Source organism: Tamandua tetradactyla, chromosome X, assembly GCF_023851605.1.
Source record: "Tamandua tetradactyla isolate mTamTet1 chromosome X, mTamTet1.pri, whole genome shotgun sequence".
Taxonomy (NCBI): domain Eukaryota; kingdom Metazoa; phylum Chordata; class Mammalia; order Pilosa; family Myrmecophagidae; genus Tamandua; species Tamandua tetradactyla.
This window is the reverse complement of record NC_135353.1, coordinates 10,334,092-10,345,688: the sequence shown is the minus strand read 5'-3', so window position 1 is coordinate 10,345,688 and position 11,597 is coordinate 10,334,092. Positions and strand designations below refer to the sequence as shown.

General features: G+C 38.8%; 1 long non-coding RNA gene across 1 annotated transcript in view; it reads right to left on the bottom strand.

The window, feature by feature from the left end:
• Nucleotides 1–2,299: 2,299 nt before the first annotated feature.
• The window catches only part of LOC143671297 (uncharacterized), a 39,013-nt gene continuing 29,715 nt past the window's right edge, over nt 2,300–11,597 (bottom strand). The window contains exon 5 of the long non-coding RNA XR_013169531.1: nt 2,300–2,415. This is a non-coding gene — a long non-coding RNA (uncharacterized LOC143671297). The remainder of the gene's footprint in view (nt 2,416–11,597) is intronic.

Here is an 11,597-nt window from a genome sequence, read left to right as displayed (position 1 = left end):
CCATAAAACTTTTAGAAGAAAACGTAAAGAAATATCTTACAAAACTTGTAATAGGAGGTGGTTTCCTAGATCTTAAACCCAAAGCATGAGCATTGACGAAATAGATAAGTGGGAACTCCTCAAAATTAAACACTTGTGCACATCAAAGAACTTTGTCAAGTAAGTAAAAATGCAGCCTACACAATGGGAGACAATATTTGGAAACCACACATCAGATAGGGGTATAGTATCCAAAATATAGAAGGAGATTGTTCAACTCAACAACAAAAAAGACAAACAAAACAAAAAAGACAAACAATCCAATTACAAAACGGGCAAAAGACATGAATAGACACTTTTCAGAAGAGGAAAGACACATGGCTAAAAGGCACATGAAAAGATGTTCAACTTCCCTTACTATTAGGGAAATGCAAATCAAAACCACAATGAGATATCATCTGACATTCATTAGAATGGGCATTATCAAAAAACAGAAAACAATAAGGGCTGGAGAGGATGTGCAGAAAGAGGCGCACTTATCCATGTTGGTGGGAATGTAAACTGGTACAACTGCTGTGGAAGGCACTTTGGCAGTTCCTCGGGAAGCTAAGTAGAGAATTGTCATATGATTCAGCAATACCATTGTTAGGTATCTATTCAGAGGACATGAGGGCAAAGACACAAACAGACATTTGCACACCAATGTTTATAGCAGCATTATTTACAATTGCCAAGAGATGGAAAAAGACATATGTCCATTCATGGAAGAGTGGCTAAACAAGCTGTGGTATATACATACAATGGAATATTATGCAGCTGTAAGACAGAATAAAGTAATGAAGCATGTAAAAATATACATGAACCTTGAGGACATTATGTTGAGTGAAATTAGCCAGAAATAAAAGGACAAATACTGCATGGTCTCATTGATATGAACTAACATTAATGAGTGATCTTGGAGAATTTCAGTTAAGAACACAGGTTATTAGCAGACAGAAGTAGGGTAGAGATTGGGTAACTGGAGCTAAAGGGATACAGATCATGCAACAGGACTTATTGTAAAAATTCAGAAATGAATAGCACATACCACCTGATTGTAGCACAATAACGTAAGTACACTGAATGAAGCTGAATGTAAGAATGACAGAAGGAGCAGGGCTGGGGGCACATATGAAACCAGAAAGAAAGATAGACAATAAAGACTGAGATGGTATAATCTAGAAATGCCTAGAATGTACAATGATAGTGACTAAATGTACAAATTAAAAAATGTTTTTACATGAGGAAGAACAAAGGAATGTCAATATTGCAGGGTGTTACACTTAAAATTCCTATCCTCTCATCTGAAAAACCAAAGATATACAACTTCTAATAAAGTAACAGATTAAAACATATTGAAGAGTAAAATTTTCTGGATACTGTGCATAATAACTTAGAGCCTTATAGAAGATTCAAAGGTATTTTCAAAAGAATGAGTATCTTACAGGTCATGAAGAAAGAAGGATTGGGGGGTAGGGTTGAGAACAAGTTCTAGTAAAGGAAAAAATACTCTGCAGACAGAGAGGAACACCAAGACCACTTTGAAAGTCTCATTCCCATTTCAGTCTGGCAACTTTGAAAAGAGGGTTGTGACTTTCAGAGGAAAACCAATGTAAGGCTTTTTCACAGGCCACTCAGTTCCTAGGTCTTGCTTGTGAGAGGGCTCCTGAGTTCCCTGAGGAAGGCCAGCACAGAGGGCTAACAGGGATAGTTCCATGTGCTCTAGGGAACCAACCCTCTGCATGCCCATGAGCACTGCAATGTACCCCCAGTGCCATCGCATGTGTTGCCTATGTCATGTGTTACTCCACTCACGGAGGTGCCAATCATATTTAATTACACATGATGACTACACTCTGGAGTACGGTACCACACACAGAATATCTGAAGATGGCAGCCCCATCCAAACAACCTCTCGCACATCTTATTCAGGCTGTGAGTGTCACCGACATTTGTTCAAATGTCCTCTTCAGTAACCACCACACTGCCTTTCCTCTTCCATCCTTCCCTGACTGCTGCCCCCTCCATACATGCTGAAGGTGTTACATGGCAGTTTTCAGAACGGAGAAACATTGAGCCTTCCTCCTAGTTTTTATTGCTCAGGGAAGAAATGTTCTTGTATGCTTAATCCTGTTTCTTTTCCAATTGTTCTAAGTAAAACATTAACAATTTGTATAATTCTCCAGATACAATAGTTAAGAAGAAAATACACTCCAATTCACCGATCCCACCCTTAACATTTAAAAATATAAGTTGTTCCATTGCAATTACTTACCTCAACTCCACAACCATAGATTCAGCAGTTACAACATACAGGATGTTGGAAACAGAGCAGGAATCCCCTTTCATTCTAAGATGCTGGAGTGAAGAAAACCTATTTTATTCATCAGGAGCGATCTATAAGACAGAAAATGTGCTCGGAATTTAGGGATGCCCTTATATTGAGTCAAATGTTATTTGTCTCGACAAATTGGGCCTGGGACAAAATATATATATAAGAGCACAAATATGGCAAGCGGATGCCATAGGGTGGTAATCGAAGGATCATGATATCTTGATGTGCATAGTTAGTCCTGACAGGTTTAGGAGGCGAAAGGGTGAGAAAAAAGGAAGGTAGACCAGGAAATCCAAAGTGGGCGGGTTTATTCTGTGCTCCCGAGCAGAGCTCACTGAACCCAAGGTGGAGGGAGCTGAGTCCACGTGGGCTTTGGCGCCTGCAGCTTTTAAGAATGGAGGTCAGGTGATGTCCGGTAGGGGCGGTTCATTAGTTCTGGAAGCCATGTTGGGAGGGGCGATACAGCCTCCACAGCTCAAGTTGCAGTGCCCTTCCCGGATCCCCCGACCTAACAAGTCCACCAGTATTTCTTATCCACCCTGATTTCCACTCTAGATTCATATGGCTTAGGCTAATTATCACGGGATGTGCAAGAAGTCAGGGGCTCACGTTGTAAACTACCCCTCTATCAGAAGGAGTAGTCTGTATCCCAGTGTGGTTGTTTGAGAATATTGGGGCTCAAATTGCCCTTACCCAGACAGAGAATCCACACTAGGAGAGGCAAGGTGAGAAGATCTCCAACCATCACTCAGCACACTGTCAAGCAAGAATGTCACCATGAGAGAAGTGGGTCACTGCCTCTATCCTACCTAGCTAAGAAGCAGTGGTTAAGGGTTTTAGCACAGAGGGAGAGGCAGGGCATAAAAACAGAGACGCAGATCTCTCTCTACAGAAACTTATGTTATCTGGAACAGAGTAAGAGGAAGTTCAGGCCTAAGGTCACTCTCAAACACATTGCAGACTTTTGTAGTTAAGTAATTCAGTGAAATAAGCTATACCTTAGGCCATCTAGTTTATCAGAGAGAACCAGGAAAATAAAAGCCCTACTGGTACCAGTACAAACCTGAAAGATTTGCCTAAGAAACCACCTGTGCAAAGGGGCTCAAATAATTAGGAGATTCTGGAGTTTGAAAGTACTATAACTCAAATGAAAATTTTACTAGAGGGATTCAACAGATTTCAATTAGAGAAGAAAGGATCAATAAAATTGATGAGAGAATGATAATGATTATTCTTTACAAAGAACAAAGAGTAAAATGAATTAAGAAAACAGAAAAAACTTAGAGCATAGTGCAACACCAAGAGGCACATCCAGGTATGTGTATTGGGAGAAGGGGAGGAGGAAATTTTCCAAATTTCATGAAAATCATTAATCTATATATCCATGATATGCAATTAATTCCAAGTAGAAAAAGCACAAAGAGATGCAGACTGAACATATCATATTCAAATTGTTCAAGTCATAGAAAAAGAAAGACTCTTAAAAGCTGCAAGATAAAAGCTACTCAAAGTATACAAGGATCTCTATTAAGATCAAAAGCTGACTTTTCATCAGAAACCATGGAAGCCAGAGGCAGTGGGATAACAAATTCAAAGTAACGAACGAAAAAGACTGTCAACCAAGAATCATATATCTAAGGCAAAAAGTGCTTATAAAGCATTATAAGCACAACTCATAAAATAAATATTAATAAATTGTACTTATGAAAATTGAAAGTTTTGCTCTGCACAGAAAACTGTTAATAGAATGAAAACGACAGTCTACAGACTGATAGAAAATACTTGCCATCCACAATTGTGTCAAAGGAGTTATAATCAGAACATATTAAAAACTATGAAAACTCAGCAATAGGAAATCATGCAACCCACTTAAATGGGAAAAGATCTCAAAAACACTTCACCTTGAAGATATATGGATGACAAAGAAGTACATGAAAAGATGCTCAACATCATCACTTCATAAGGAAATTCATGATAATCCAAGAGACAAAACTATGCACATAATAGAATGGCTACATACAAAAAAATCTTTCAATACCAAGTGGTGCTGACCATTTGGACAACTGGATCCCTGATAGAGTATTAATAGAAATGCAAAATTGTAAAGCCATTCTGGATTCTGGGATTTTTTTTCAGATTCTTTTATAAATTGAAACATAATATTACACCATATGATCCAGCAATCCCACTGGCCTAGCTATTACACTAATGAAACGAAACTTATTTCCACACATATATACCTGTATGCAAAGCTGTACAGCAGCTTTGTTCACAGTCACCAATGGAAATCAAACTGGGTATCCTTCCCTTGTGACTGAAATACTACTCAAAAAAAAAAAAAGAGAGAAAGAAAAAGAGACAGGGCAGGCAGGAAGAGAGAGAGAGGCAGAGAATATTGTTTACACAAAAAGGTAGATGAACCTCAAACACATTTTGTTAAGTGAAAGGAGCCAGACACAGTGGCTTCATATTGTGTAATTGCATTTATATGGCATTCTGAAAAATAAAAATATATAAGAATGGAAGACAGAGTGGTGCTTGTTGAAGGTAAGGTTGGGTGGAGACTGACTATAGGAGGTGGCATTAGGTACCGGGGTGGGTAGAGGCACTCTTCTCTATTGTAACTTTGGTGGTGCATACATGACTGCCTTTTTCAATGCTACAGCATAAAGGCAGAGTTTTATTCTATACTAAATTTTTAAATTCCTATTTCTCAGGATCAGTTTCCAAAGAAAAAAAATTCTTTGTGATATTCTCTGGAAGTTGAGGGCCATGGAGTTTGGGGCTGTTTTATATACCAGTTTGTTAAAAGAACAAACAAAATAAAACAAAGATAACCAATCTACCAAAAACTCAATATAAAAATAAGAATGTGCAAAAAATGCATATTTGCACACAAACCCCAAACATACAACACAATACAAGTGTTTCCAAAAACACATGTCAAAAAACAAACCAAGGAACATGAAATTAAAAAACACACACACACATCTTGAAATCAAAGCACAGTGACTGGGAGACATAGGTAGAGTGGCCTGATGATAGAACAGAGAGTGCAATACACTCCTCTTCAGAACTCAAATTTCCCAAAGGCTAAAAAAGGCTGACACATATTATTTTTAAATACAGAAAATATACCACAAAGAGCAGTTTCCAATTCTACTTTCTGACCAGAATTAAAGGAGGGAGGCACCATAATATGCTCCCTTGTGCAATGCAAGGATATAAAACGTGTGTCTTGCTCCCTGACACCTCTATACTTCAAACAATGTTACACAGGCATACAGTGTGTACAATTCACAATACCTTAACCTCCAGAAAACAAAAGGCATATAAATTTTTAGAAATCATCAAGAGAAAATTGTATCAAAGTATAAAAGTATATCTGGGCACTATGCATAATTCCAATAAATTAACAACCTGTAGAGGATTCAGAGGAATTTTTTAAAAAATGAGAATCTTCTCAGTCATGAAGAAAGAAGAGCTTTCACACTTGATAGTCAAAATACTTTGCATTTTAGCAGGGGAAATTTCTGAGTAGCAGGAGGGAATTTTGGAAGGCCTAAAGAGAAGCCTTGAAAATGATGAGAGGACCCGGTAAGTCAAAACAGGTAGATAAATTTGGGGGTTGGAATTGCCAAAAGGAAAAATATTCCACAGACACAGAGAAACACCATGACCAGTCTGAAAGCTGTTCCTATTTCAGCCAGGAAACTTTGGTGAAAGGGAAATGAATTCCAGAAGTATTTCAAAGGGAAGCTTTTCCACAAATTGCTCAGTTCCTAGGTCTTGCCTGTGAAAAGGTCTCTAACAGAGCTCCCTGAGGTAGCCCGGCACTGGAGTGTCCAAGGAGAATGTACCTGTGCTTTAGTGAATCATCCCCCTGCATGTGCTTGAACTACCATAATGTACCCCCAATGATTGTACATGTCATGTGTTACTCCACCCACAGAGGTGCCAATCATATTTAATTATATGTGATTGTCACCCTCTGGAGTAAGGTACCACACACAGCATGACTGAAGATGGCAGCGTTCCCAAACACCCACTCCTGCATCTTTCACATACCCTCCAAAGTGTTCAGGCTGTGAGTGTCCACCAGCATGTGTCCAGAGGACTAGCGTAGCACCAACCTCACTGGCCTTCATCCACCCCTCCTTGAGTGCTCTCTCCTTCTCACATGTTGCAGGTTTTACATGCTAGTCTTCAGAACTGAGAACGATTTGTCTTCCTCCTAGTTTGTTGCTCATGGAAGAAAAATCCTTGCATGCCTTATCCTGTTTGTTTTCCCATTATTATATATAAAGAATTAACAAGTGATTTGCATTTCTAGGATTCAACAACGAAATTGAAAATATACTCCATTTCACCAATTCCAGCCTTGTCACCCAAAGACCTGAGTCCCTCTACCTGAGTCACTTAACTCAGCCCTTCCTCTGAGCTGGGTCATGGTCCAGAAAACCTAATACAGAGAACAAAATCATTCTAAATATCTCCATCCCTCCCTGTCAATATCTCAAAATCCATGAAATGGAACCAAAGGCAGGTTCTACCGAACCATTTACATATATCCAATTCTGCTCCTGCCTACCTCCCTTTTCCCTAAAGTGTTCAGGTCCTTTATATCTCTCTCTGAACTTCTCAAGAGAAAAATAATACAATGCAAAAACCATCTCCTTCAACTACTAACACAAGTAAAATTCCAACTCCTCTGCTTCACCTACCGCTCTAAAACTTCAAAGTAGTGTTTTCAGCAACCAAGCACATGGCAGGGACATCCAAGACTTACTACCCCATGCAACTGTATACTCAAATACACAGATATACATGCACAATAATCCAAATCAAGCAAAACCCCAAACAAAATATCAATTAAAAGGAATTTTTCTGGAGTCAAATGTATAAGCTATTAAAAGAATTCTAGCAAAACACAATTCAAAGTTCAAACAAAAGAACATACATACAAATCAATAAGCAAATAAAAATGATCAAAAACAAAAATCACACTGTAAAACCCAAATAATAACAATGAAAAAGAAAATTCAAACTTCTAAGCAACACACGTAAGGATTACTCATCAAAACACCAATAACAAAGAGCATGCCAAATCTAAAAGCAAATTCAAACACCTAAAATACCAAAGGAACCAAAATTATACATACAAGCAAAACCCTAGGAATAGCAAATGCATAACAAAAAGCAAACAGAAATTAAACCCCGAAATCATTGTAACAAAATCCTCATATGGCATGCCCTATGCACACAAACTTATTCACACAGACAACAAAGCACAGATAGACACATATAAATACAAACAAATGTCTGAGTACACACGTCAAAGACGCACCATCACTGAACCAATGTCAAGGGATTTCTTCAGAGTTCAGGAAAGATGGGAATGAACATTGTGAGCAGTAAACATACATTGTTCACTTATAATACTATTTAGAAACAAAGTTGAGGCATTTCCTTCCTCTTCATTATAACCTACATGCAACCCAAGTCTTTGGGGTGGTAAGGAGCAAGTGGTTGTTTGGAGATATATAGCAAATTCTAAAATTTCGAGTTGCTAACTTAACCCTTTTTGAGTGCGATTTAAAAGAAAATCCTTAAACGGAGACATCAGGATATCCACATTTCCCAACACAGCAATGATAAATAGGTACAACTCCAGTCCTGTCTCTCTGTCTCTATCATCTCTATCTATCTATCTATCTATCTATCTATCTATCTATCTATCTATCTATCTATCTATCTATCTATCTATCTATCTGTCTATCTCTACCTCCTTCTCTCTCTTTATCCCTTTAACTGACACAGTTTAAAAAAGGATACCCCCTTGGGTGGGCGACGGTGGCTCAGCAGGCAGAGTCTCACCTGACATGCCAGAGGACACCGGTTCTATTCATGGTGCCCACACAGGTTGAAAAAAAAAAGGATACCCCCAGAATATGAAGTGAGAAAAATCAATGCCAATATTTTCTCATTTCCAGGAGGTGTTAGAAGTGGACAATCGTATCACATCACCCCTTCAAGTAAAATCTTTTTAAAAATCAGCTAAAAGTATAAAGAGTCCAGTTGAGAGAAAAGTTTGGGCACTATTTAACCCTTACTGATATGGTGACAACAGTGAGACTAGACAGTAATATGTGAAAAGGAATGTGGAGCATCAAAGCCTTGGGAGAGAGGTGGCATAGCTCCATGAGATGACTAAAGGAGACAGGTCCAGAAAGGGAGAGATCTGAACTGAAAGGGTGTTTGGGTCCTCTACAATGGAAGAAATTATCATAAGGAATGTAGATAGGTGTAACATCTTCAGGAGTTTAAAGGGCAGAATGTACATTTGGGTTGTGTAGAGAGCAAAAATTAAGAAGTATGAGAGGAATGATCTTGCACCAAGCTTAGTTCCAAGATTGCGTTGAGAACAATTTTCCCAAGACCCCACCAGATTCTAGACCAGATTTCTCAAGAGATGCTTCAGAGAGTCCTAGGAAAGCTGGCCGAGCACTGAAAGGTGTGCACCTTTCATCAAGGGAGGGCATCTTGGTGACAGAAGTTCCACCCCCATTCCCAAAGCTATCACAAATGTTGTCAACGTTGCACATTACACTACTCAGAAAGATGTCATTCATAGATCAATCTATGTAGATGACACTTTGCTGAATAGGGCACTGCACACAGCATAGCTGAAAACGTGGCCCTAGGTAATCCTATTCCCTCCCCACTCCAAGTAGCTTTGATTATATCCCCACCACAGAATGACTGCTATTCCCAAGGTTTACCCATTAGACCTAGGAAATGTTCACCCTATTAGCAAGAACTTTGAGCTGTGGTTCCCCACTGCCCATCCATCCTTTACATCTATCAAAAACATGAATGAATAAAGAAACATGCAAATAGCATATCAGAAAATAAGAACTGAAAAGAGATTGAAGGATCCTCATCTAGCATAACCATGTATAATACTCCATACTTTTTACTTCAAATAGGATTGAACCTGAATTCAAAAGAAGGGGGGAAATTTGGTTCTGCAGGGAGGAAAATAAGTGGGAAGACAGAGGACACTATGACCACATGGCATAATGTGATCCCATACTCCAGGGCCCCTTCATAACAAAGTTGTGTAGATCCCAGGAGACAGTTCAAATGAGGCTATTCCCAGAAATCCTCATTCTCTAGGTTTTAACCTATAGAAGGCTCTTAAGAGGGTCCCCTTAACTGACCCAGCACTGACTGAGTTGTTTCAGGATGCAAGAAAGGGCAAATGTGTGCAGGTAGACACACACTTTTCCCCAAGGCCACCCCTATGTTGCACATGTTGTGCATTACTTCACCCTAAGAAGTGCAAAACATATTTGTTGCTACATGAATGGCACTTCCTGGAGTGGGAGCACTGCACACAGCATGGGTAAAAATGGTTCCAAACACCAGCATCTCTCCCCATGGTACTTCAATCAGCACCCCAAACCTCTCTGTCCACAAAGGACCTGCCAGATATTCCCAACAGATCTAGAAACAATCAGCCCACTCTCCTCTGTCCTTCACTGCTCCCTGAATATATACCTCTTACCAGGTGTATGTTCCATATGACAGATTTCAAAAGCGAAAGAATAAACCTGCCTCCCTTTCCCTCTTCCTCTGAGATGTAGAGTACATTCCCATTTTAATATGCTGCATTACAATTTAACATATAATGGTCACAGATTTCATTTAGGAGAAGAAGATTCCTCTGCTAATAATACCTGTCCCAGCCCCCATCAATTTATCAGGCTGCTGTGACACATTCACCCCTCTGCTTAGTCAGGAGTTGCATAATGCCAAGAAAACATCGTACATCCAAGAAAATTATGTAAAATATCTCAAATCTTTCGCTTGAATTTTTGGATATCAATGGAAGAGACTAAACTTATATTTCACCACAGCACTTGCATATACCACCTTCTCTTCCTATATACTTCTCTGACATCACAAAAGCTCTTCCAGGAGTGTCACTTTCATCATTCAAGAAGTGTGATTAATAAAGTATCAGTGGTGGAGAGAATGCAAACAGAGTCCAGAGGCTACTCTGGAGATTGCTCTTACGCAAGCTTCAGGTAGACCTTACTACCTATCACAACCTACCAAACCCCTTCCAGCCAATCCTAAAGAACACCTAGGGCAATATATAAGATTCCACAAGGGTTGCAGACACTAGAGTAACTTGCCAGAAACCTGCAACCTCCAGATGGGTCCCTGGTCCAGATAAGTCCTGAAACCTAGTCCAGCCTCTCCAGAACATCAAGTAGTTCCATTGCCCTAACCCATATTAGTGACAGACCATTCCAATCAAGAATTCAAAATTGCCATAGCTCAAACCACCCCAATGAGTGGTATGGAAAGGTCAAAGATGATGGTGGAATTATACCTAGAATATAGGACTTAACAAATGAAAATGAATGCTGAATGCTGAATCATTAAATTGATATCTATTAGTCTCCAGTATTCTAGAGCAACTAGAAGTAAAAACCTAAAATTGTGAAATTATACCCCATGTCAATGTCGGAAATATGTTCTACAACTAATTGTGGTGCTGTGCTTGGAAATGCATAGCTTTTTTGTATATACGTTATTGTTCACAAAAAAAAGAAGGAAAAAAAAGGTGATTGTGATGATGAAAAAGTACTTAAGCCCTCTAGCCTCCTATATTCTGGAGCTGACCGAAGGAATAATATCAGAAGATCGTATGGTAGGCCATCAGGAACTCTCGGATCTATCCTGTAACCACTTTTTGAAGAGGGCTTTGAAAACTATTGCTTCCTTATTTCTGTGCTTTGTATATATATTATACTGTACAATAAAAAAAGTTAAAAATAAAAGGGTTCATGGCAATTCTGACCCTTTGATTTTTAGACTTCTAGCCCGCAGAACTGAGACAACAATTTTCTTCTGTTTAAAACACCCAATTTGTGGTATCTTTTTACAGCAGCCTTAGAAAACTAAGACAGACAGTAACCTTAACCCATTTTTCACTTGAATTATTAGTACACTAACATTGTACAGAATAGTACAGCCATGTTGATAAATAAATAACTAGGTAAACAACCACAAAAATTCCTGGAAGGCAGATGAGTATCAAGATGTGCTATAATATATTTTCTAAAAATTTGAATTTTCAAGAACTATTACAAGATATGCAAAAATGTGATCCTTCTATAAGAAAAAAGTAGACAAAAGAAATGTTTCCTGAGAGGTGCCAGTTGGCATA